The sequence below is a fragment of the Odocoileus virginianus genome, chromosome 7, assembly GCF_023699985.2.
Source record: "Odocoileus virginianus isolate 20LAN1187 ecotype Illinois chromosome 7, Ovbor_1.2, whole genome shotgun sequence".
Taxonomy (NCBI): Eukaryota; Metazoa; Chordata; class Mammalia; order Artiodactyla; family Cervidae; genus Odocoileus; species Odocoileus virginianus.
The window spans coordinates 65,285,899-65,308,391 of record NC_069680.1 but is presented as its reverse complement, the minus strand read 5'-3'; the positions used below and the strand labels follow the sequence as shown (position 1 = coordinate 65,308,391).

The following is a 22,493-nucleotide window of genomic DNA, read 5'->3' as shown; positions in this document are numbered from 1 at the left end:
AGTGCTCCCAGAAGCAAACGCTGAGACAAAGATTCAAGTCACAATATTTGAGGGGAGGTGACCCCAGGAGTGGGGGAAGAGGGAAGTGAGACTGGGAAGGGAAAGAAGTGAATACTGGTGCATGGTGCTTTATCGAGCAAGTTACCATGCTGGCGAGCTGGAGCTCACTGCAGCCAGGGACATTCTGAGACAGAAAAGAATGTGCCACAGAGTTTTCCCAGTTGAGGAAGACAGGGAGTCTATCTCCCGACTCCTGTCAATCACTGGTGCAGGTGAGGCTGCTACTGAGGGACATTCATTCTCTGGCAAGTCCTGCCTACCCTCCCACAGGCAGTGGCACTCCAGTGACCAGAGTAGCTCTTAGACAAACAGTTGCAGGTGCTTGTGGCTGGTCACTGGGTGGTGTGCATGGAAACTCTAAGACTTTAGGGGACACGGGAGACCGACAGCATCTGCTACAGACAGCATGGACTTCTACAGCCTCAGTCACCCAGCAGGATCCTGTGCATGCAGCAGGCATGCAAGACTCTCTCATGCAAAGGAAATCATGTTCAAGTTCCTTGAAGGCAGGGGCCACATGTGATTTTCTCAGGGCCTAGCTTCAGTATAGGGACTCAAATTATGTGTGCTGGTTGAGGAACAGTGAGTGATTTAGCTCAGAGTCCTGCCCCCAAATAAGACAATGCTAAATAAACTGAATTCCCATTTTATTGGCTACTATTTCACAAATGCTATCTAATTCATTTAAGCATTACACACCAACCCTGTTCCTATGAGTTTTTACCACGAGGACAGTAATGACGGTGTAAGGAATTAAATAGCTTCTCAAGAAAATGCATCTATATCCAGAAAAACAATCCAGGAACACAACAGAATTCCGGGCAATTCCCCGAATTTGCAGCTTTCACACAGCCTCTGGCACCTCAGTCTCCAGGTGAAAGAAAGTGAAAGTGAAGTTACTCAGTCACATCCGACCCTTTGTGACCCCATGGACTGTAGCCTATCAGGCTCCTCCGTCCATGGGATTTTCCAGGTAAGAATACTGGAGTGGGTTGCCATTTCCTTCTTCAGGAGATCTTCCCAACCCAGGGATTGAACCTGGGTCTCCTGCATTGTAGGCAGACGCTTTACCATCTGAGCCACCAGGGAAGTCCACCATGGAAACCTCCCAGGTGGTACTGGCTAGTACCCAGGAACTGGGATGGAGAGCATCCTCCATCCCACCCCTCCAGAAGGAACCCCCATCCCACCCCTCCAGCTTCCTTGCGCTCATACCATGTCACAATGGGTGCAGAAAGAAATGGCCTCAGGCCCAGCCAACATCAGACATAGCCAAAGCCTTAAAGAAAAATAATGTAAGCTCAGGCAATAGCATCAGGCAAGGGAGGGACAAGCCAGCTTGTCTTGCCAATTTCAGAGCAGAACAGATGTTTCTGCATCTCCAAGGTATCCACCCTCCTAGGACACCAGACATAGGTCACCCATCAGTCATTCATCTTTATGATGAGTTGCAGTGGCCAGCACACAGTCAAGATTAATGTACATCCTTTCCAAGAAATGCTGTTTAATGGCAAGGATATGCTGAGGGTGATTGTTCATGCCAGATCATTCCAGCTGACACAACCAACCAAGTTTCAACACTAAACTAGAAAAAGAAAATCCTGCATGCTGTCTTAGTCCAAGCAAGAGACAGAGTAACCCATAGACAGTGTATGAGTTGTACTTCGTCTGGCTTGGTTTGATGAGACCTGGCCACCTTGAGACCTGTCAGGAGACCAGGGGTTTATAGGCTTGATGCAGCTATGACACCTTGCAAGCACTGTGGCTGGAAGATCACAGGAAACAGCACTCAGGAAACCTGGCTTCTGCTCACAGCTCTTCTCCTTGATGACAACATCTTAAGCCAATCACGTCTTCCTGGGCCTCAGTTTCCCTTTCTAGAAAATGGACAACCTCCAAGTTTCTCCTTGCAGCTTTAACACAATATAAAGGTCTCAGGATCCTCATGTTACAGTGTACGATACTAACTTCCATTCCCAGGGTGATAGCACATAAACCATCCAAAATGTTAACATCCTCACTAACACATTTTCATCTGGACCAGGGAAACTGGCCTACGGCTATTTGGTCCCCAGACACCTTTCGAATGAAATTGTTCCCATGGAAAATTACTTTATGATTTAATTAGACAAAGAAGTCAGCAAAAGAGAAAAATAGAATTTGAACACAGATCTTTAACATGAAAATTATTTTATTCCACTTGTCTCTAAGAGCCACAGAGGAATTACTTTGACCACCAGAGGGCTTTCCACACTGACAAAATGTATTAATAAAGACATAGGTGGTAAAATTTAAAAATAAAAAGTTCCAAGTTACATAGTCTAGAGCCATAAGGGCCTGGGGGCTGAAGTGAAATAACAGAGAAAAAAACAAAACAAAACTGAGTTTCTCCTATGATGCACTTCCTTATATTATACAGTGAGGAAAAACTGCAATCTCTCCAAGTTCCAGAAAACCATCAGATGAATTTGATGCATAGAATCAAAAGGAAATCACAAATTAGCTGTCACAGGTTACAGCATCTTATTACTAAAATATCATTCCCCAAATGTTGAGCTAGTTTCTTGTATCCTTTTGTTTATTTGGTCAAAATTTTGAAGTACTCACAAATATAATGTGTTTTTAATACTTGGCGTGGGGATAGCCAATACTGTTGAACATTCACCACATGACAGCTTGGTAAATGTACATATTATTAACTTTGTGTATGTTAACTTGCTCAATTCTCCAAAACTTCTACAGGATAGACTCCATTATTATACCTGTTTCACATATAAAGAAACTAAGCAGGTTAGAAGAGGTTAGAGGATTTGTCCAAGGTCAAGTAGCTAGCAATTGTCAAAAAAAAAGCTCAGGAATAACACTATCCATCCAACAACAAGCAAACTTCCACTGACTACAGACAAGCGTTCTATAAAAAGAGCCACTGTGGACCCTAACCTATAGAAATGCAACAGCAACAAAAAATCATTGAAAGGACACTGTACCATGGGCTGGTATTTCTCTCTGCAGGTTTTCAGATGGCATTCCATAGCCCCAGGCTTCCACACCTGCAGGGACACCTCCCAGAGGAGGCCAAGGGGGTGCAAAGGGAGGTTCTGTGAGCTACAGGCCCCATTTTCTACCAAAGCCTCTTCAATTTATTTCTATTTTATGAATTGGAGATTTCTACATATGATCTAATCTAGAAAAAAAAATTCTTGTAATACTAAAGTTTAAAATCTTCTACTTCATGAGACATTTCAGAAAAAAAAAAAAAAATTCCCTCTTAGGGTGTGCTTCTCTTAAACCCATTTGACAGCACTTGCTACACTAGGGTGAAATATTTGCATAACTTGCATAACTCCTTTACTTTATTGTTGAGGTCCCGGGGGCAGGAATAGTAACATTTTTTTTTCACTTTTAGGCCCCCAACATTTAGCCTAAGATTTAGCCTAAAGTTTTTAACAGATATCTGTAGGATGAATAAAGAAAGTAACAGGTATGACTCAGATGGTAAAGAATCTGCTTGCAATGCAGGAGACCTGGGTTCAATCCCTGGATCAGCAAGATTCCCTGGAGAAGGGAATGGCTACATGCTCTAGTATTCTTGCCTGGAGAAGTCCATGGACAGAGGAACCTGGTGGGTCACAACCCAACGTGTCGCAAAGAGTCAGATACTACTGAGCAACTAACACACATGTACGGTGAGCTTCTGTGATAGATAAACCACGGAGTTTGGGACCCTAACAGAACAGATGTTTACTTCTTTCTTACAAAAAATCCAGTCTGATACGTGTCTAACAGGCGGCCTTCCACACAGTGACTCGAGGACCTAGGCTCTGTCCATTTGTGACTGCACCAACCCTCCGGCCTCAGAGTCCTGTCCTCTCACTGGCAGGTGGGCCCAGAGAGCATGTTGAGCCGATGCTCACCGGGCTCTACTCAGAGCAAGAGGGCATGCGGTCCCTTCACAGGAAGAGGACAGCATTGGTGGACAGCTCGTCAACCCTTTGTTCCACAATGACTTCAAGAGAAAGAGACGCCTGAAAGCAAGACTCAGTGCATAAGACATGGCTCTTAAAGAAAAATAAATAAATAAATAAGAGTCATTAAAAGTTTCCAATTTAAAAATGCACAAAGGTATAAATACAGCTACAGAGACACAAAATTACAATCTCACCTAAGGGATTTCCATTGCAGTTTCCCATCATAAACCAGACTCCCTACCTATGGGCATGCAAATGGCCTGAAACTAAAATACGGGTCAACCTAGAGTCAACAACATCCCTACCCTTTACCAAGTGTTTGGCTCCTCCCTACAAGAGGATCCTGGTGGAGAGAAAACACAATTGGAAATAAGCACCTTATTGTGAGAGGCCTCAATGTAACACTGTGATGTGCAGGAAAGCCAAGAGCCCCAGGTCTGGCCATTTTCTGTATCCACATAAGTGACGATGGACAAGTCAATCATGTTCCCTATGCCTCAGTTCCCTTCACTTGTCAAAAGGAAAATATAATACCTGCTTTATAGCTGGGTGGGGAAGAAAGCTGTTACCTAAAAGACAAGACTTGCCTTTCCAAAGTGTCCCAAGTATGCGGATCATGTGATAACAGTTCTGAAAAGTGCATAAAATATTTAAAATCATCCAAAGACACAGGGCACAGGTCTGTTACACAACATTTTCCAGCTAACTGGTGATTCCTCCATCTCATTACCATAATGGTTGATATGCTTGCTTCTTTCTGGAACCCTTCACCTTTCAGTCAGCCCAGTGCTTCCACCTTTACCTCTCCAAGAGTCATGCCCAACTCCACTGCTCGGGGTCAATGTGTTTCTAACAAGAGAACCTCTGAACCTCTATGGATCTCAACAAGCACACCTATTAGCTGGATACAGAGCACCTTGGAAGCCTAAGCAGAGGTTTGGATCCTTCTCCTGAGACCCAGGCTCTGATTCCCAAGTCTGAGCCAGTGGTGTCAGAAACAGAACTGAGGCCACCACGGTGGTGATTCTGCCCTCCCTCTTCACGGGTTTTAAACATTCTGACCATGTGGGAGGCACGATATTAAAGGCAGCTCCACTCCAACGATACTGAAAAGTAACAGCAGAGTACCAGGCAATCACTCTCTAATGTCAGCCATAACCTTCATAAATGGGTTTGTAATGAGAAACCCTTGTTTGTCACAGAGAAGGTATGATTGATGCTGCCTATGAGTGAAATGAAGCCACAGTGACCATCTCAATAACATGAACAGCTGCCAAATATTCATTTAGCAGAATGAGTTTAGAAAACTTTGAGCAGATTGCTTTCACAAGGCTGCCTTCAACAAAAGGAAACATAATTAACGAGCTAATATCAGCATGTGTCTGGCTAAGCTAATGAATATCAAATTACACAGAAACCTGTATAAATCATCATTACCCTGAATTTTAATTGAACTTGCAATTAAACATGACAAATTTTATATACACTAAACCTTTAATTTATACTTTCAAATAAGGAATAATTTATCATTTTTAGTATTTCATAGTTAATTTCCCAATATGTGCACTTCTAATTAACAAGGACAGACAGGCATTTTAAAAAACACACACTCTCTCTCTGCCATGGCTCCGTTTATAACAATAACTTTCCCTTTTGTATACATTAGAAACTCTATGTCCAGAAGTTTGAATGCCAAAGGACCTACTTGGATATTCGAGGAAAGATCTAATAGCTACACAGAACGAGGAGGAATGATTTCCCCTTCTGCTTCTCATCTGTCCCCTGGAAAAAGAGAGATTAAAAGGGCCAGACCATATTAAAGCAACTCGGCCGGACATCTCAATTACTGGCTTGACCTTGAACCCCAAACTCCAGCTATGTTCAGAACACAGGGCCTCTTTGCTGAAAGTGCAAAGCATCTTGTGTTTCAAAGCAGCACCACCTTGGAAATAAACTGCCTCACTCTGGCGTCAGCGCCAAGCCTATTTGTTTTACCTGGCCAGTCGGTAATGAGCTCGCTCTGTGGATGGATTTGTATTTTATTATTATAATTATGCCACCATTATAAACATACCTCGAGCAACCTCAGCATAAAAGGCAGGGAATGCTATTAAAACATACATATAAACACACGGGGAAACAAGACAGGATTGTAAAAGGGCTGCAACAGAAACTAATTGGGTTTGCTTTTTTCGTTAATCCCAGCCTATTAATATGGTAAGCAGTGTGGTCTAAGGAGCTGCATGCTGGGAACCTGAAGATGACAGTTGCATGCCAGGGTTAGCCTCTAATTGACTGTGTGACCAGAAGAAAACGCTTTACCTCTCTGTGCCTCAGTGTTCTTAGGGGGGTTAACAAAGATAATGGAGATAACTGTGAGCACTTTAAACATGTGAAAATATTGATAATTTGGGGAATTATGTATGGCTATCATTATGTATGGCACCATTCTCTAGCTATAGAGAAGACAAACCCCAAAAGCAGACAGCTGATAACACTCAGGTATACATACATTTAATGCAACGATTACATTAAGTATCAGCACTTTACTTCCTATTTTCTCCTTTGATATGTGAGGTAGACTAGACAAATATTACCATCACCATTTGAAAGAGAGGCTCCTTCTGGGATTAAAAGTGAGATTCAGAATCTCAGATGAGGCTCTTCTGACCTCACTATGCTGTCTTCCAGCACTCTCCTTTGGGTAAAGGATGGAGAATGTATGAGGAGATAAAAAAAAAAAAAAAAAAAAACACCTTTGGCTAGTGGAACCTCAATGACAAACACAGTGACCATCTCTCCCAGTCCTGTCCTGAGCAGACTGATGGCTCAGCTGAATGTCTTAAGTCTGGAGAGGAAATAGACACCACTTCACAAAGGCAAACTCGAAGAAGGCGTGGAGTCAATAGCCCAGGTATCATCTACGCAAGGCCAAGAAAGTGGGTACATACATCCACCAAATGAATGAGGGCAGAGAACACGAAAGACAACAGAAATAGAAAGGAAGAGAGTTTTTAAGGGCTACTCTAACTACCCTTTCATCACAAACCTGAAGGCCCTAGAAATTTGATACTATCAAAAGCTGGGGTGAGAGTCAGTTAAGAGAAATGGAAAGAAGTCTTTTAAAAAAATTAATTACTGCTTCATTTCAATTGCAAAATCCCATTTTTGTTTCCAGAGGTCCACTACCAAAGGAAACTAAAAAGCAATATGAGGCAGTGAGAGCTGGGAATTTGAATGCATTTTCTGGAACACAGTGCCTGCCCGTGCCTATGAAGCAAAGGGACAAATATTTTCACACATTATCAGATAGCCGAGTAAAACAGCCTCTACCAGAATTTACAACTGAAGGCTACCAGAATTTACAACTTGTGAAATTGTGCCTGTCCGTATTTTCTCATTACTCTGGGTGCAGGCTGCAGATAGAGTGTGCACTTTCTTTTTCCTTTTCTCCCCCGCTCTCCCCTCCTTCCACTGTCTCACTACTTCCTAGTTAAACCTTGTCTCAAGTTATCAACACTCTCTGGAGAGATAAGGCTCCTCTCACTTACAAGCTGTCACTAATAATCGAACTTTCAAGACTCCATCTCTAAGAAAGACTCCCCGAGCCACGCAGGTCATGAGAATTAACTGCCACCAGTCCTTGCAGAAAACTCAGCTCATCAATCTATAGCTTTCTCGTCATAATTAGAATAACGGCTTTGAAAATTTGGGCTGATGTTGACTTGGTCTCAGGCCGCAAAGAGCGCTGATTAAAATCTTGGTGTGAAAGTTAATGATAAGTGCTGGTGGCGTTGCCGTGGAGACAGGGACAAACAATTCCCTCGCTGTGACATTTTCAATGTCCTGGAGAAGAAAAACTGTCCTCTTTAGTGTGGCAGCGTATGAAGCTTATTTATGGCTACAGGGCTTGGTGGATTGATGACTGTCGTAACATACTGTCAAATCCTTTACTGACACATTCATTTTTTTGGAGCCCCTGGTGCAGCAGAAATAAAATAAAATAATAAAAACAAAACCAGAGGGAAAATTCTCCAGCGAACCAGAGACGGCCACCAGTGGACCTTCCTTTCGCAATAGGACCTCAGAGTTAATAGACAAAAAAGACTTTGGACTTCTTGGTTCCACAGCCAAGGAGAAAAAGATGTACATAATTGAAAACTGCTGTATAAGAAAAAGCACTATTGAGGCCACCCAATCAGCCCAGGAATGTTTGTGACCAGAGGAGCTATCTGTAAATATCCAATTGGTAACTATGAGTTAGTATTCTCTCCGTACTTGTTTTAGAGGATACTGGTTTAGAGGTAAGGAAGGACTTAGAACATTCTCCCAGCCAAAGGGACCAGCTAGGATGTCTCCTGTCACTATGACACAGCATTAGAGAGCATGCCAGCCACAGCGGCCACTTCAATGTTCAATATAAGGGTATAAGTCTCTGAAACCTGTGGACAGCTTCACGCCCTACAGACTCCATTCACATTCACCATTTCCTTTGCTCTTCACTGCAAAGCGAGCATCATAATGCCCATTCCCCTGATAAGAAGGCTGAGGTTCTGCACATTTTGAGCACCATTCCTAAAGGGACACAAGTCACTAAGCAAGGACTCCCAACTTCAATCTTCAGTAGTCACAATGAGTAAGCAGCCACTTCTTCAGACCAGCAAACCAGCCCCACAAGTTCAATTTCACGTGGGGTCTGTGAAAAGCTTTTGGTTCACTCCAGGAAGTAGCTGTGTTTTCACAGCAGATAAAGGGACTCTTAGTGATCCAGGCTAGTCCATAAAGACTGCTCCAGGCTGTGGCATTTTTCTAGTTCCTTTCATTCAAGGATCCTAGTCATCATCATTATTATTGTTGTTGTTATTAATAATGATAATGAAATAAACTATGCAAATGTGGGGAATGGCTTTAGCCCTGAAACGCAGACAGTAATGTGGTAATTTATCCAATAATGGAATCGCAAAGTGATTTTATTTGCTTTTATGGCTCCTTTCTTTCAGAGGAGCTGGGCATCAATAATGGCGATAGTAATGAAATCAACTATGCAAATGTGGAAATCGTTTTTACCCTAATGTACCAATTTAGCCAGCAAAGGGAATTCAACACAGTCTGATGGGCTTCCCAACACCCAGAGTGAGAGCTCTGATACTGACCTGCGCTCAGTTACCCAGATGTCATGATTAGTTTTCTAAGAGCACGAGCTTGTCAATATCCATTAGATAATGACCACCTTCACTCCATGGTGAAAGATCTAGGAAATGTCCTTAGTGATTTAAATACAGAGAGTGACTTTAACATGCAAACAAGATATACTCATTTGGATGTAATTCATTCTGCAGGCAGGAGCCCCACAAAAGGGCCCTGTGGCAAGTAGGCAGGGGGTTGTCTGGGGTCGTCAGGGAGAACAGCTCCTTGGGTCCAGCTGTTTCAGAACAGCTCAGAAGGCTGTCTGAGGGATGGATGCCCTCCGCCAGATTAGGCCTTTTATCTGCTTCTGTTCTAGATTCAGTGGGGCCGTGTCTCTGGCTAGATGGTGGGAATTCTGAAGGACTGGGGGAGGAGGGTTGCCAAAGGAGGCCAAGAGTACACCATGCCCAAGAGCCACTGAGAGAAGCTGGGGTAGCCACCTCTCCTAAGTTCAAGGTATTTGCTTCTCAATTCTCCTCTACAGAATCTATAATCATTTGCTGCTAGGATAGGGAAGAAAGCAGCGTAAGATGTATAGAACAGACTTGTGGACTCTGGGAGAAGGCGAGGGTGGGATGTTTCAAGAGAACAGCGTCGAAACATGTATATTATCTAGGGTGAAACAGATCACCAGCCCAGGTTGGATGCATGAGACAAGTGCTCGGGCCTGGTGCACTGGCAAGACCCAGAGGGATCGGGTGGAGAGGGAGGTGGGAGGGGGGACCAGGATGGGGAATACATGTAAATCCATGGCTAATTCATTTCAATGTATGACAAAAACCACTGCAATGATGTAAAGTAATTAGCCTCCAACTAATACAAATAAATGGAAAAAAAAAAAAGAAAGCTAAAAAAAAAAAAGAAAGAAAGAAAGAACAGGATACAAGTAAGACCTGGATGGCCAAGAATATTCAACAGATCTCTGTCTAGTACTTATTACAAGCTATAAATTTGTAAAGTTATGAGATCACTGACAATGGAGATCTCATTTTTCTCTCTTGTCTCCAGAGCTTGGTACAGTAAGTATCGAACAGATGCTGAACAAATGAAGGAATAAAGAAAGAAACAACAACAACAGAGGATAAAGGAGACTCCAGTGAGAGAGTGCTCCAGCTGTACACACTCAGGCACTCAAAAGCATGGAATATACATGGGCATACTGCTCTTAGATCCAATAAACAAGAGCCCTTTACCTAGACCAAGCGTTTTAGAAGGCCTGCTATGACCCTCCCTACCACTATGAGCCAAGGAGTCCATGGCCTAGGGCTTTTCTAATCTACAGCCTATCACCCAGTTAATAAACCATGTGACAGATGCATAAAATCTCCAAATTCCCTTTACAAATATTCCTGAGCATCTTTCCAGGGCCTGCAAAGACCTCTTCTCTGGGTCCTACCTCCCAACAGTGGAGGGTACCCCACCAGGGTCTGTGCCCCTAAGTCCAAGCAATAGCCAAACAGCAGCCACTGGTGGATGCAACTAGGGTGGGAAAGCTGGGTGTCCATATGCATATGTGTCAAGGCCTCCCGTGGAGGAGAATGAAATCAGGAGTAGAAAGAGAAGGGAAGGGACTTGATTTGTACTCTCACCCTGAGCTTCACAAATGTTAGGGATGGACCTGTGCATGGATATTCATGTCCATCCTTTAGTTTAATTTGTCTGCTGTTGCTTTGGGCCAAAAGTCTGGGGAGGGGTACCTGCTATATAAGAAAATGCAATTACCTTCTCACTTCGCAACTAACTAATGACTTATGGAGGGAAGAAAAGGACCACATGAAAAACCTCGGGTTCTAAACAGATTGTCAATATTTAAATAAATAAATAAAAAGGAAACTCCAGCAGTCAGTTCTAATTAATTCACGGCAATCAGCATCCCTTGTTCTATTAGTTACCATTATAGCAACACATCTTGAGCAAAATACCAGAAGCTTTCATTAGAATCATTAACATAATCTGATAACTGATGGTATTTGATTTCTGACTTTTGCACTTTGACTTGAAGCTTGTTACAAGACGTAATCTCATTGATTGTCTGATTTTTTTTCCTTCTTCTCCACTTCCCCACACACTGCCCCACTATGAAGCCTTCACATGACATTTCTTTGTTAACTGTAATTAATGTTCACATTTGTCACAAGTTGTATTATTTGGAAAAGCAGTCGTGATGATAAAAGATGTGACAAAGAAACACACATGTCTTTTTATCCAAAATGGCTTTATCCTAATTTAGGTTTGGAGGGAAAAATAAATAAAATAAGTCAGGCATGTATTTGTTTTCACAATCAGGATGGATTGTTTAAAGTGATGCCTCTTGAAGAAACCAATGCAATTAGCTTTCTCCATTTTAAAAAAAAGTGTCATTAAGCCATAAGTGAAAACAATATAAAAAAAAACAAAACACGAAAATCTGACCTGAATGAAACAGACTGTAAATCTGTCTCACTTCCATTGACGACAGGGGCTAGAAAACAGAGGCTGTACCCAAGACCAGTGGGGTTCAAGGTGACTGACACAGAAGGAGAAACCATCTCTCTCTCCCCACCACCCCCACACCACTTTCTGCTTCTCCTTCCCTTTCTTTCTTTTTCTCATTATCTTGAACTTTCCACTGCTGACCAAAAGGAAAGATACCTAAGCTCTAGGTAAGGTATCAAATGAGTATTCCTAGCCAAACGCTACCTTTCTGGCTTGAATGTCAGGCATGAGATATGTGGAGATTCCCGGACAAACATGCTTATCAAAGAGGTACTTTCTTATTCAGCAAACAGGACAAACTTGAGGTCTTTTGCAGGAGGCCTTTATGATCACTTTGGGCATAAAACAGACAGGCAACAGTGTTCTGCTTATTTAAAAAGAAAACACAGAGGTAGGGCGGGGGGAAACGTGTTCCACAACACTCAAATGCCCATTAGGATTCAGAGTTAGAATGGATCTGTGGAGATGTCCTCTCAGCTGGACAGAAACGTCCTTCATGGGTACCGGAGGCGCCATCTGTGTGCACAGACCCCTCCAGGGGGTCAGTGCACGAGACGGGTACGCTGTGTTCACACTACTGAAAAGTGGCCTAAACTGGCTCCCCTTGCTTTCACCCTCCCCCAACCCAGTCTCAAAGGGGTTTCCTCCATCGAGTACTAATGGTCTGCAATTTATTTTAAAGAGGCTATTTTGATCCTCAAGAAGTACTTAGGGGAGCCGGGAACCATAAACACCTCCTTTTCAAAAAATTTGTTTCCTTTTTCCCAGCCTGTAATTTAACTCTGACTGGCACCATTCAAATCAACTGTTCCAAGCACAGACTGCCACCAAGTCAGCTCCAACTTGGAGCACATTTTTACGACCAAGTTAGAAATCCCTTAAAACAAGGTTTTTGGAGGGAAACGTTTGACAGACTTAACTCTTGTGGTGCAAATATGCCACAATGACATAGCAATTAGTTATTCAAAATACGGGAAGGGATTACAAGCTTTTTCAAGTCATTTCATAAATACGTCCTCTTCTGGTATACAATCAGTAATTATACCATTCTTACTCAACTGTAAACTTCCTGGGTATGATTTATATCTCATTGAAATCAACACAAAAGTATTTGTTTTCTCAAAGGAAGGGCTCCAGCTCTAATCTCCAAGGCTCACACACATCAAAGCCCAAGAACTACTGTTCTGCCTCACCAATGTAAATAAGATCATATACAAATCTTTATGCAAATTAATAGAGAGAGGTCTGTCAAGAAACATTTATCTTCTGAGCCCAATGTGGGTTTACACAGTGCTCCCCTAACCCTGCAGCCTCATCTCTTTCTGCCACTGGTTCCATTTTTGTCACGCTGGAATACACTTATAATTACCTAGCCATTTCATACCATTATTGGATTCCATCTATTCTTTAGCTTCCTTTAGTTTCCACTGTATCAGTTCAGTTCAGTTGCTCAGCTGTGTCTGACTCTTTGCTACCCCATGGACGGAAGCACGCCAGGCTTCCCTGTCCATCACCAACTCCCGGAGCTTGCTCAAATTCAGGTCCATCGAGTCGGTGATGCCATCCAGCCATCTCATCCTCTATCATCCCTTTCTTCTCCCGCCTGCAATCTTTCCCAGCATCAGGGTCTTTTCTAAAGAGTCAGTTCTTCGCATCAGGTGGCCAAAGTATTGGAGCTTCAGCTTCAGCATCAGCCCTTCCAATGAATACTCAGGACTGATTTCCTTTAGAATTGACTGGTTTGATCTTCTTGAAGTCCAAGGGACTGTCAAGAGTCTCCTCCAACACCACAGTTCAAAAGCATTCTTCAGCACTCAACTTTCTTTATAGTCCAACTCTCACATCCAAAAATGACTACTGGAAAAACCATAGTTTTGACTAGACAGAACTTGGTCAACAAAGTAACTTCTCTGCTTTTTAATATGCTATCTACTTTGGTCATAGCTTTTCTTTCAAGGAGTAAGCATCTTTTAATTTCATGGCTGTAGTCCCTATCTACAGTGATTATGGAGCCCAAGAAAATAAAATCTCTCACTGTTTTCATTGTTTCCCCATCTATTTACCATGAAGTGATGGGACCAGATGCCATGATCTTAGTTTTTAGGATGTTGAGTTTTAAGCCAGCTTTTTAACTCTCCTCTTTCACTTTCATCAAGAGGCTCTTTAGCTCCTCTTCTCTTTCTGCTATAAGGGTGGTGTCATCTGCATATCTGAGGTTATTGATATTTCTCCCAGCAATCTTGATTCCAGCTTGTGCTTTGTCTAGCCCGGCATTTCACATGATGTACTCTGCATAGAAGTTAAATAAGCAGGGTGACAATACACAGCTTTGATGTACTCCTTTCCCAATTTGGAACCAGTCCATTGTTCCACGTCCAGTTCTAACTGTTGCTTCTTGACCTGCATACAGATTTCTCAGGAGGCAGGTAAGGTGGTCTAAGAATTTCTTCTCTTTAAGAATTTTCCACAGTTTTTTGTGAACCACACAGTTAAAGGCTTTAGCATAGTCACTGAAGCAGAAGTAGATTTTTTTTCTGGAATTCTCTTGCTTTTTCCATGACCCAATGGATGTCCGCAATTTGATCTCTGATTCCTCTGCCTTTTCTTTATCCAGCTTGAACATCTTGAAGTTCTCGGTTCATGTGCTATTGAAGCCTAGCTTACAGAATTTTGAGCACTACTTTGCTAGCATGTGAGATGAGAGCAATTGTGCAGTAACAACAATTGTGCGGTATTGGTCTGGCAGGTAACAAATGTTCAAAACATGTCCATGGACAAGCCACCCAGGTAAACACAAAAGATGAGTTTAAACTGCAGCTCCAGGAGTAAGATAAGCTACAGGGAAACTTTCCTAACATTAGCTCATCTGAACAATTTTAGGTTTTTGTTTTTACATAACATTCTGGGCATACTCTTGTCCCAGAACTCAACACAGAAATGATTCATTTCAAAGTTGCTTTCTCCACTGGATTATAAACTTCTTCATGGCTACACCTACCCTGGCACCATGACTGATAAGAAATATTTTATAAAAATTCTGAACCAACTTTGGGAGAAGGATCTCTACTGAGAAAGAACATGTTTGCTGGAAGGGGTTGACGTTCCTGAATTACTGATCTACTACAATATAAATATATATATATATATTCTTTGCATTTGAAACGTTTACTACAAGCGTGAAGTCAAAGCACCCTGCATCCGAACCTGAATTAAGCCCAAGCAGCAGGAGGGCGCAACACAAACATCTTGTCCACCTCTCTGTAACACATGCCCAGCACACTGCCAGGCATATAGTTTGTCATCATAAATATTTCCTAAGTGGAAAGATGCAGAGATAAACGATTAAGCATTCCTGAAGTCAAAGTTTCCAAAAGTATTTTCACATCTTATCTCCTATATACTGTCCCCAAGTACTGCACTTCAAGGTGAAGGCTGTGGACCAGCACATCCCTATTCAAGCAGGCCAAGCCCAGAAGTAAATTGTTCCCCCAAGTTATCAATGAATTATTCTGTAACTTGGAATATATTTTCCTATAGAGGCAGACTTATACAGCATGGTTAGGCTTCAGAGGGACATATGAAGCCTCTCATCTTGGACATTAAGAGTTTCAGACTATCTAAAACCTGAAATGCATTTTTTTTTCCCCTTGTTTTGTGTAATTCCCTACTGTGTGAGGCCTTAAGAGTGGGAAGTGGCCACTCCAAGTCTCAACAGAAGCCAATTAGTTTCTATCTCCCCTCTCCCTGCCTTCCTGGCAGTCAAAGCATGAACCGGCCCCTCAGCTCAGTTCTTGAACATCTCCTACCTGGACTGATCTGAATAATGAAAACATGAGACAAAGACACAGGGTGATGACCAGTCATTTGTGCTGGAGTGGCGTCAAGCACTGAAGGCTCAGATTCTGACGCCACAGTACTTTTTGCAACTTCTGAACATGCTGTGATGTCTCTTCTCTTCATGAGGGCCTCCAGCCCACAGTCTACTCTGAGAGCCTTGTATGTAACGGATGTCTTTTTTTTTTTTTTTTTTTTTGGTATTTTCTTATTTGCCTGTCTGTCTGGGAAAGGAATGGGGATTAAGATAGCAAGAGGCAATTTCTTTTGTTGGCAACCGAGAGCCTTTACTGGTACCCTATGGACGAGACCAAGCAGGGAGCATCTGCCTTGAAAAGCAGTAGGAAGAAGTGCTCTAGCACACTGGTCCACACACCCCATAAGCCAAAAAGAGGCTTTGCTTTTCCCTGAGTGTCAGTCTTGACAGACAGATCATTTTGACCAGAAGGAGGAGACGGGCTGACCTTAGACGATCCATTATCATGCTCCAAATGACCTAGGCAACTACTGATAAATTCCTCAATCCCTTAGTCTCAGTTTCTCAAGCTATGCTGTAAAGTGAAAGAACTGACCAGATGACCCTTCAAGTACCTAACAGAGCAAGGATATTATAAATCTCAGGTTTGGTGAAGGTGAGGAAAAAATACTTTAGGACCAGGAAGCATTTTCCAGCTGTTTGTCAACTCAGAGATTTCTAATCACCCCTAGTCTTACTCCAACCCTCTCCAGACATCAGAAGAACAGTGTACAGAAGCATGTGTTCCCCTACTTCTACAAGGGTGTTGACCCTAGACCATGATCTTGATTAGAAAACGAAAGGAAAGAACCCTATAATGTTAAAGGCCTAATTAAATTTGTCATTAAATCAAACTCTTCAACTTAACCTTTGGTTCTAGGGAAAGAATTGTTGGTAGAGAATCTTGCTATTCATTGGACAGACATTACCCATCCTAAGAGGCATATTTAAACTCATTATTACCCCAAACACATAGCTAGATATTCTTATTACTCATGGGGGGAGAACAGCCCCTGGTACAGAGCAAGCCTGGGTGTCTGCTAATGTTGAATACATTTCAGCTTTTCTACAGTAAGACCTTAATTTCAGAGATTTATAACCAGTGTAAATCTGCCCTGAACAGAAGCCTGACACAAAATTACTTTGCCCGGTAGCAATTTTTTAAAGTTTTGGACTAAGTGCCTTTCATTCAACTTTACAACCCCCCCAAAAATGAAACAAAGCAATGCACCATAAGAACTACCTTTAGGCTACAAATATTCTCTCTCTCTCTCTCTCTCTCTCATTCACACTGACATACACAAACACACACACATGTGTGTGCAGGCATGCACACACTGCATGCCTTCAGAGTCAGCACTTTTTTTCTTGGGTAGCAGGGTTCATGCCTCAGTGCAGTACCAATAAGGGAGAAGAGGGCTGGATAAATGTTCAGAGATTTCAGAAACCTGCAGCCCAGCCTGACTCCTAAAACCATGGGCTCAGTCCTCTGTGTGCAGTCATCACCTTCATTTAGTATCAAAGAAGTCATGGTCACTCTGTGCAGTGAAGAATCTATGATTGGGGGCACATTCTCAACACGCAAATAGGATTCAGCCAGGAGCACACTATGGGGCCACCAGTCCCTAGTACATGCCAGGGATAACAAGAAGGTCTAACGGTTTCAGAGGCAACAGACAGTGAAGAGGAAGAAGCCACAATTAAAAGAAAATAAATCATCAATAAACAGCTGAGTGCACTAGGCACTATTCTAAGTATGTTACACATATTATCTTACATAATAATCATCATAAACCCACAAGGTAGTAGATACTATTTTCAGATAGAGAAACTGAGAAATAGGTAAAGTAAATTACCCCAAATCATACAGCTAACAGGTGATGGAACCAGAATTGGAATCCTAGCAGTTCCTCCTAGCAGCACTAATGTTTGTATCCATTAGTGCCAAAGTATTCATTCCAAATAGTGCTATCATTATTTCATTCCAATGCCTATGAATTACTATAAGAATGAGAATTGTAATGGTAATAATGGTTGGTATTGGTGGAACACATTATGTACTTCACACGTGCTTTGTATCCATTAGCTCAATCTTTGCAACATGCCAACAAAAGTGATGCTTTTATCATCTTTAATGTACACACGAGACCACAGATGCAGTGGTTACGTGAGCTGCCCAAGCTCACAAAGTTGTTAATGAGAAGAGTGAAGCTCACACCACATCTGTCTGACTCACAAACCAGTCCTCTACCCATTTTACAATACTCACTTCTCAGGCTCTGAACGTTGTAGCAAAGTGAAATCAGGGCTACTGTGATAGCGATTTCCTATTCTCTCTTCTCTCGTACTCTAAATACAGACCCACTGTTTCAGCAAAACTCTCTGCCATCCCATGTGCCATTCTAAATTCTTCTCTATTTCTTTGTGCGAGGTGCTCTTCTCCACTGGGATTATCCTAGGCATGCTGGAGCTATTCCAACACCGCGAAACTCTTGATGCTTACTCCGTAGATTATATCTCATTTTTCCATGTCCACTGCCACTGTTCAAGTCCCAGGAGTTTTAAGAGCCTATCACAGCATGGAATCAAGCTGTCTAGCTTAAATTCAGACTCTGATGCTAGCTAGCTTTGTCACTGTGAGCAAGGTACTTGTCTGTATCTTGGTTTCCACATCTGTAAAATGGACATACTATGACTACCTACTTCATAGATTTTTTGGAAATTAAAAAATATGATATATGTAAAGGACTCAAGAGAGCACCTTACACTCAGTGAGGGCTCAATCAGTGTTTAGTTTCGTTGATAATGGTGTTTTAGAAAACATTTTGCGTCCTTAGCTCATCTCTGCTTCCAGATACACTCTTCCTGAATCTTCCTAGTACCTGACTGTTGCTGCTGCTAAGTCGCTTCAGTCGTGTCTGACTCTGTGCCATAGATGGCAGCCCACCAGGCTCCCCCGTCCCTGGGATTCTCCAAGCAAGCACACTGGAGTGGGCTGCCATTTCCTTCTCCAATGCATGAAAGTGAAAAGTGAAAGTGAAGTCATTCAGTTGTGTCTGACTCTTAGTGACCCCATGGACTGTAGCCTACCAGGCTCCTCCATCCATGGGATTTCCCAGGCAAGAATACTGGAGTGCGCTGCCATTGCCTTCTCCGCAGTACCTGACAATTCAGCTTAAAACACTTTCCTCAAGTTTCTCATTGGTTCAAAAGTTGCATGTCATTAGTGATAAAAAGTCCAAATACTCACTATCTGAAAATGAGATCACATAAAGTATGGTGGTGACCACAGGACTTCTTCTGTAGCTTTCAGGATAAAGTCCAATCTCCTCTCCAGGACTTTAAACTCTTCTGAAAGCTTTTCCTTTCCCCCTGCATTTTGATTCTTCCTCCAAACAAGCCATCCAGGGCAAGGGACGACAATCACTGTACCAGGGAGTCTTGCTGCACTCCTCCTGAGGCCTGCATCTTTATCATTCCAGGCTGCTCCCAACAGCACCTAAATTCTACCTGTTCTTACAGAACAATGGTTTTCATGCTGCATTATGCAACACAATCAAAATCAGGGAAAATTTTAAACATACAGATGCCTGCTGGGCCTGGACTGGGGCCTAGATGTCCTCATTTTTAAATGCTGCCCAGGTTATTCTGATATGTAGCCAAAAGGTTCACACATCATTATGGTGCCTGGAAGCTCTATCATGTCTCCTACTTTCCGACGAACACTAAGCATTATTTTGCAATTTGACATTTCATATGGCATACCCTGCCTCCCAACTAGAGCAGGAACTCTGAGGGCAAGAAATAAGTCTAGCATTTTATAAACACCTGGACCAATGTTGTACCCCATTCTTAGGTCATCATATATATTTTTGATATGGGTTTTCATCTTGACTCTCCAGAGAACATAATTTCACGAAAGATGGAGATGAATGACACAATTCTGGTATTGTCTCAGTGATGGCCAGCACGCACTGAGCCCACAGTAACTATCTGGGGATACAATCAGGAAAAAGTAGGTGCTCAGTAGTTATCGGAAGACTGTTTGCATAACTAGGTCATCACTTAGAAGTCAGTGTACAAGCTGTCTCACAGAACACCATACAAACAACATCAGTAACATAGTTGTGACAATCTGAGTACAATCCAACAAACCTTTCCTGAGAATCAACGATCAAGATCCTGAAAGGAACTGGCTACCTTGAGGGCACAATGACAGTGGTTCTTAATTTGTGTCAGGCATCTGTGATGTCTTAACCATCATCTGAAGGTTTCTGCCACTTGGTTCCTCCTAGCTAGGGTTTTACCTCTCCATCAGCCATAGTTCTCCAGAGGGGCCTCTGAAATGAAGCCAATGAGAAGTCTGGCCAGACGTGCTCCTTAGGCTTCCCTGAATCTTTAACAATGACCCATGATTTAAAAGTTACAAAGCTATCTGTGATCCCTTAGACCCCTGAAAAGCAAAGGACCAGTGAGTAGGGCCATGGGATGGATCTGAGCCCTGACTGGAAGCTTCCCTCTGCGCTGGCCACAGGTGCCAGAGGCAGCGCTATAAGATGAGTATGTGATCCATTATCAGCTGCTATTACCATCCTTCCATAGCCAAAAGAAAGAGGCTATTAAACATAATACATAAAATAACATTTAGTAAGGAAATCTGGATAATTACTTAGTAAAAAGGACATTGAGTCAGGTTCTAAGCCATTGCCCTGAATTGGGAATGGCATTACTTATGTCTTAAGTTAAATTGAGTAAAACTTCCTAAGCACTCCCTTAAAGAACACCTGTAAGTAATGAGTTGGAATATCTTATCTATCCTGCTTTGCACTGAAGTCCTGGAGAGTTGGTCAAGATTAGCGACCCCTCTCCCTCCCACCCCAAACCACAGCTCTCTGGGCTAAGCCAGCTCAAGGTGACAAGTTCTTCTGGGCCAGCAAGGAGGAAGAGTTCCCCTGATGTGCGCTGGAACTTGAACAGACAGAAGCCCACATGAGTTCAGTCAATAACATTTTCTTCACTTTGCTGCCACTGATGGACATGAAAATGCACTCAGATTCAGAGTAGACAGAGAAGATGATGAGTGACTGCGCTATATAGAATCAAAGAACAGAGCTGATTAAGTTCTAGTAATACCACAATGATCACAAAAAAACCATTGATCACCACTGTCATGCTCATTCCTTCCATATGTCTGGTGCAGAATAAAGTGATCTCATCCACCCTGTGAGTTTAAGTATCACCTACAGACTGACAGAAACTCTCAAAGTTCTATTCCCAGCCTTGACTTCTCCCAATTCGGTAACCTTCTTGACACCTCCATTTGGATGGCTAACAGGCATCTCAAATTTAACAAGTCCAAAACCTAACAAGTGATTAGCTCAAGTCCACTCCCTCATGACAACAAATGGCACTTCTGTTCTTCCTATTGTAACTCTCTGCCTCTTACACGGCATTTCAAATCAGCAAATCCTTTAGACCCTTCCTTCTAAATATCCAGGATGTGACCCAGGCCTCACCACCCTCACAGTAATTAACTCTAATCCACACCTATCTGAACTGTCATGACGGCATCCTTATTGATCACCCTTGTTCCACTTTATATTCTCTGGTTTCCTAAAACACCACCACCATAGTGAACAATTTGGCTTAAATTCAAGTCAAATTATATTCAAAGCCTTCAATAGCTTCCCTTCTAATACAGAATAAAACCCAAAAACCTAACTGACCAGAGTCTATAAGGCCTTCTGTGACCTAGCCTCTGAAACAGCTCCTGACCTCACCTGCTATGGTGTTCCTCTCATTTACCTGCCTCTCCCCATGGCCTCCATGCCAAATGGCAGGTGCCAAGCAAGCTCCTGCCTCCAGTCTTAGCAAGTGCTGTTACCTCTACGAACATCCAGATCACTCATCCCTTCACCTCCTCCCTGCACCACCATTCATCGGAGAGGCTATCTCAGACCTCCATTTATGAATCACATCCCACACTTCCTCATTCTCTACCTCTCCCCTCAAGCTCTATTTGTCTTCATTCTATTTACTACTTCCTGACATAGACATGCATGTTTATTGTCTCTCCCTCTACACCATACAGGACAATGTCAGCTCCCTGAAAACACATTTGACACTTGAGTTTTTTTGTTTGTTTCAGCCGCTGCTATTTCTGAACACCTATAACATACAGACATGCAGGAAATAATTTGTTGAAGGTATAAATGAATACTTATATAGTCAGCACATGCCAAATATTAACTGCTCTTACATTAAGAGGCTGTGCCTCTATTTCAGGTAAACTCTTGACATCAAAGTCAGTATTCTTTCATTACATAATTCTACCACTCAAAATTAATCAAGCATGATTGTATACTCTTATTGCTTTAAAAGGTTAGTTAGTAAAGTACTGCCACAGTACAAATTCTATGATACAGGAAATGTAGACAGCTAAGACCAATGGGAAGGTGTTGACATCTAACCCACATCTCCTGCTCCTCAGTCCCATGATCTTGCTTCACACACATCCTCCCTGCTTGGTTGAGGTGCTGGCTGTACCAGACAGGAAGAGAAAAGCAGGCCTTGCCCTTCAAGTGTCCAACCTGTACATGGACATGAACAAGCACTCACAAGACTTAAGGATGATAGGTCAAACACGCAAGTAAAATGTTCCCAGCAGTGGCATTTCTGGTGAAACAGGACACACTGGTCCACATCCACAGAGGAGCAATCAGTGGAACTGACCCTTCATCCTGCCACCCACACCAGCCCTTCTCAAGGCTCCAGAACAGAAGCTGAGAGAACAGTAACAATTAAGATTAGAATCATCATTTGATTATCCTTCTGCCCACCGGAATTCAAAAGAGTTTAAGTACCAATGGCCGGCCCACCCAAGACCATTTAAAGCAGGAGTGGGTGGAGTCTAGGCACCAGCATTTTGTTTCAAGCTCCTTAGGTGATTATAA

General features: G+C 42.5%; 1 protein-coding gene and 1 non-coding gene across 2 annotated transcripts in view; both read right to left on the bottom strand.

The window, feature by feature from the left end:
- Window positions 1-22,493, bottom strand: part of LRMDA (leucine rich melanocyte differentiation associated) — a 1,164,713-nt gene that overhangs the window by 649,686 nt on the left and 492,534 nt on the right. The window lies entirely within an intron of this gene.
- Window positions 1,078-1,149, bottom strand: TRNAC-ACA (transfer RNA cysteine (anticodon ACA)). Its single transcript has one exon. It is a non-coding gene; the product is annotated as a tRNA-Cys (tRNA).